Source organism: Oryzias melastigma, linkage group LG20, assembly GCF_002922805.2.
Source record: "Oryzias melastigma strain HK-1 linkage group LG20, ASM292280v2, whole genome shotgun sequence".
NCBI lineage: Eukaryota > Metazoa > Chordata > Actinopteri > Beloniformes > Adrianichthyidae > Oryzias > Oryzias melastigma.
In genome coordinates this window covers 21,244,725-21,250,037 of record NC_050531.1, presented here as the reverse complement: position 1 = coordinate 21,250,037, position 5,313 = coordinate 21,244,725, and the positions used below count along the sequence as shown (strand labels likewise).

General features: G+C 34.4%; 1 protein-coding gene across 1 annotated transcript in view; it reads left to right on the top strand.

The window, feature by feature from the left end:
* kcnh2b (potassium voltage-gated channel, subfamily H (eag-related), member 2b) overlaps positions 1-5,313 on the top strand; it is a 258,122-nt gene that overhangs the window by 76,363 nt on the left and 176,446 nt on the right. The gene's annotated exons all lie outside the window — the stretch shown is intronic.

Here is a 5,313-nt window from a genome sequence, read left to right as displayed (position 1 = left end):
GCAGCTACTATAATTATTTAATATTTAATTGATTAAATTATTTCAATTTCTTGAAATTATTGAATTTTGTAATTTTGCACTAAGTAGTGGCACTAATGTTCATGTTTTCCTATTGTTAGCACTGAGTTTTACAGATAATTCAAATGCAATTGGTGTCAATGCTTGTCAAATACAAAGTACCGTATTTTTCGGACTATAAGTCGCACCGGAGTATAAGTCGCAGGGGCCAAAAAATGCATAATGAAGAAGAAAAAACCATACATAAGTCGCACTGGAGTATAAGTCGCATTTTTTTCAAGTAATTTATTTTACAAACTGGTTGAAAAAAACGATATTACTTCATCCTGGAAGGTAAGTTATAACATTCATAAGTGAATAGAAAACAGGCTGAATATGTTTCAACACATATTCACATATTAGCATCATGAAAAAAACGAAAAGGTGTAGCATTTATATAACATAACAGTTTTATTTAACTATAGACTCAAGAACTCATCCACTCTGTATCTTTACTGTAATTAATTGCACGCAATCTCACTCCATATCACTAAATCCATTAAATTCTTAATCCTCTGTGTCACGTCTGAATAACTAAAGTAAATAAAGTAATTGCATAGATCACCATAAGAGGGCACTCTAGACTTACGGTCCATATCTCATCATTAAAAATTCGTATATAAGTCGCACTGGAGTATAAGTCGCAGGGACATTCAATCTATGAAAAAAACCGCGACTTATAGTCCGGAAAATACGGTATTAAGGATCTGTTCAAAAGTGTCTATTATTTGTTGCACAAAATAAAACAATTTTTTTTATTATGATTGCATTAAAAAGTAAATGGGGATTTATTTTTCTAAAAATTATGTTTTCTTCTATATATTGTTAGTTATTAGAGTTGATTTTTACCAATTATCGCAGTATCGCGATATAATCGATATTGTGAGACATGTATTGTGTATTGCTTTGTATCATGAGGTACCCAGTGGTTCCCAGTGCTAGTCCCGATTGGCTGTTTTTCTGTGAAGGTTTGAGCTCTGGGAGTTTAAATAAGAGAGAAAAGTTTAAAAATGTTTATGTCTGAGAAAAGGGTAGAAAGTTTGAGGAGTTTTACAGCCTTAAAACATCTGTAATCCTACTTTGCTGATTTCATTTATTGTCACTCACTTTTCTTATTTATAACTCCTGTGATAAATCAACAAGACAACACTGTATTAATGAAAAAGTCCCTCCTGCTACACACTGAAAAAGTCTCCATTATTAATGTATAAAAGTCTCTCTACCCTTTACATACTGAAAACACACATAGTTTTTTTCATCAAAACTCACAAGAAAATAACTCAACATTTGCTTTGTGCCTGGTGTCTGCTCAGCCTATCACAACCTGAGCATTTATGACATCACAGGTACTCAAAGATGTATGCAAAATAAAACAAGGACAAATTTGATTTTTTTTTTTAACTTGCAAAAACCCTAAATTGTGCAGCAATAACTGTTGGTTTATATTACGGATAAGGAAATCTCAAACAGCTGTGAAATTGTTCATTTTGAATTTCAAATAGCAGACACGTTCAACTTGTCAACAAGATTAAAATGTTTAATAAATCAAAAGGAGACAAAAAGAGATTTATCAGAAACAAATGATCGTATGGCTCTTCAGCCAATAATTTCAATGAACTATAACATAGAAGACAATGACCCATTAAAGACACCAGTCAGACCCACACCAGCTAATACTGGCCCAATGAAATGGAGCTTAACAGTCTGCAGTAAAACATACACACATCATCATCATCATCATCAAGGACCAGGAGCACCATTAGGCCTGGGAAGCTGATCACTGGTGGCATGGCAACAGTCTCCATGCCGATGCCTGCAGGGATGAAGGTTATGAGTTTTGTTATCATGATTCAACAAAAATATCTGAAGAAGATCTGACTGAACAACAAGAGAGAAAACTTGAACCCTTTCAGTCGATGAAATTTGAAATACTTGATGTTTAAATCAGTTTCTTTTGATTTATAGAACGTTTCACATAATACTTAAGAAAAAAAAAACAACCTTTTTTGTTAAAACATTAAAAATTGTTTTAAAACACAATTTTAGTTATCGAGATTTATTTTATTTTTTAGTAATATATTTTATCATGATAAAACCTTTTTGTCCCATTTGTTTGTGATGGTTTTGGGTTGTTACCTGTGAAAGCAAAAGTGGGATGAGGAGCAACAGTTGAACTTAAGCATTAGAATATTACACAATTAAAAGTGAAAATGTACTCAAATATTTTCTGAAGTAACAGTAAAAAAAAAAAGTCAAAGCTATTTAAAACAAAGCAGATTTATCTAAAACTCACAAATTCAAATAAAAAAATATTTGTTTTTGTTTTTTTAATACAAATTTTAAATAACCAAATAAAAAATCATTATATTTCATTTTGGTTCATTCAGCTATAAACTTTTTTGTTGATATTCCACGTACCAATATTTGCAGAGCAATACTAATATTTAATATTTGAACTTTTCTTTTCCTTTGTGAAAAATAAAATGATCTCTTCTGTTTTCTAAGCAATAATAATATTGTGATTTATACATTTGTCTGTTACTTTATTGATAAAATCATTAGGATTAAGTCATGTTGTCCTTTAGAAAGGAAAATTGTGCTGTTTTAATTACTAGTAATGGTGTCAGTAAACAACATTACACATTTTCTATAATTAAAATTAAGTAAAAAAAATCTTACACATCAAGCCATTTTAACTACATAATTAAAAAAAACTCTGATTTTTAGCTAGTCAAGCTTTAACAAAGTCAAAACAGAAGAGTGTCCCTATAGGTTTTGCTAATATTTGACTGCAGAGGCTTTGAAAACACCGACTGCTCCTTAATACTTCTTGAAGTTATCCTAGAGTTTCCCTTAGATCCTTCACTAAATCACAAAGCAAAGACAGAAGCAGAGAAAAGACGTAACACACGCAGTCTTCCTGAATCTGCTGCATTGTGTGGAAGGTGTCTTTTTGCAGCTCGCTGTTCACCTGAAACAAAACCCACTGACAGGCGTCTTTCTCGGGTCACTGTAGTTTCCATCTCAGTGCAGGTAAACAATCCTGCTGCAGACTGACCCACACAGCTAACTGAAGTGAGCAGGAACCCTTAATGATACGTGAGGAGGGAAATATGTTTGTATCTTGTGTTCACCGGACGATATCCTCCAAGAAGGTTGTTTTTGTTTTGATTCTTTTGGCTCGGGTTTTTAAATCCTGATTGGGTCTTTTCTGTGTAGAGTTTACATGTTCACTCAATGCAATTTTCTCAATCCAAAAACATGCTACATAACTTTATTAATGGTAGCTTGTCGCTATGTGAGTGCGTTTCCCTGCAACAAACTGGCAACCTGTTCCGCTTGTACCCCAAATTCACCAGATAGTAGCTGGGACAGGCTCCAGCAACCCTGTAGCCACGAAAGGGATGGATAGATGGATCGGAGAAGATTCCTCTGACTCTGACGCAGAACATTTAGATCCAAACACCCCTCCTGCCCTGCTGAAACCAGAATAACAACCATTATAGTTCTCACTCTCACAAACATTTACATTTACTTTGGACTGACTGCTGCAACTGCTGTGCAATAGACATGTGCAATGGATGCTAAAAACATACAAGGACCTCTATATCTTGAAGAATTTTCAAACTTTTTACTTTTAGTACTTGTTTTTTAGGCCTTGTCTTGGTATTCTCATTGTACTGTAACAGTGTTATCTTAATGGTAATTAGAAGTCAAGGGTCTAAGTCTGCATTTTTCAACCAGTGTTCAACGATACACTATTGAGAAACCATCAGGTGTAACGTGGCGACCTATTGACCTTCACCTGATCAGTTTGAAACAGATTTACCAACACCAGGATTTTAGCTTTGTGTTCAGAACCAGGTTTCATACTGAGTAGGAACAAATGTGAAGGCTCTTTTACTCAAGACACTTTTATAGGAAAGACCACACATCGTTAATGCAGGCAATAGTGTAGCTTTGTGTAAATATTTTTAGTTGCTCGTGTGTGTTATCTCAAAAGTTGAAAAATGCTGGTCTAATATACTTATTTGAATTAATGTAAGAGTGTAGAAGTATTCTTCTTTGTACTCATTCGTTCTGGGTAATTGTTATTTTTTATTACTTTATGTACTGTATAATGTTAAGTGGTTTAATGTTAAACCCAAAGATTGTATGTATTTTTAGTTATAATCTCAATTATCCTGAAACAGGATTTCATAAATATGATAATGTACGAACCATCTGTCCATATGGATGTTTGAATAAACAAACGGGGATTTGAACATTTTCCCCTTTTTGGTGTTAAAGACTTAGTCAACGCTTGGTATAAAATTCATGAAGAATACTTAATCAAAAAAAGAGTTTGTTATTTAAATCTGACCCATTGCTTCAAGGTCTAAAATGTAGATAAACCCCAATCCTGTCCCAAGGACAGTCTAATTATGACATGAGTTTTGACTTCTAACTTCTTCTGTATTTTTGAGCAATCTGTTGAGGTAAGCTCCCAGCAACCCCTGGGGATTGCTGATGGAATATTTTAGCAGTCACAGCAATCTTGGATTCTGCCTTGTGGCTCCTGTGGGAGTGCGGGGACGAGGGTTGTCAAGGTGAGCTGCCATTACTGGAACGAGGCTGGAGTTCTGCTGGAGAAAGTTTAGGCACGACCTAAATTACACATCGTGGACGACTTTATGGGTATAGATGATTGAAGGATCGTGAGTAAAGATTTGTGTGTTGAGCAGAAACATTCATGAGATACGTCCAGTGTCTTTGGTGGTTAGGATCTGATGTGTGCGGTTGGTATGAACATGGATCACAGATGAATAAACCACAGAGCTCAGACGCTGATGATGGTTAGAGACCAGATCACTCGTTTCAGGTGAAGAGACACAACTATTCACAATTTAAAGGCAGAAACTTGATTGTGATTGGCTGAGAAGAAGGTAGACTACTTAACTACTGGTTCAAAGTGAAGGTCTAATTCATAATGATGCGAGTGACACAAAAACCCAATGTACTTATAGGTGAGATAAAGCTTACGTATTAAAATGACACCGTCTTCCCTGTGAAAATCACCATACTTTAGATTTTATACATTTCTGTCTTTTCCAATGAGTCTTGGAAAAAAACTGTCAATATTCAAACAATATATTTTTTTATTTTTTTACAGCAAAAGCAGAAGTTGAAACTTCGGCTTTAACTGACATGTTCTAACCCACAGATGCTGGGGGTTCTTTTAGTGAAAATATAAAGAGCTTCTTCTTCTTTTCCTTT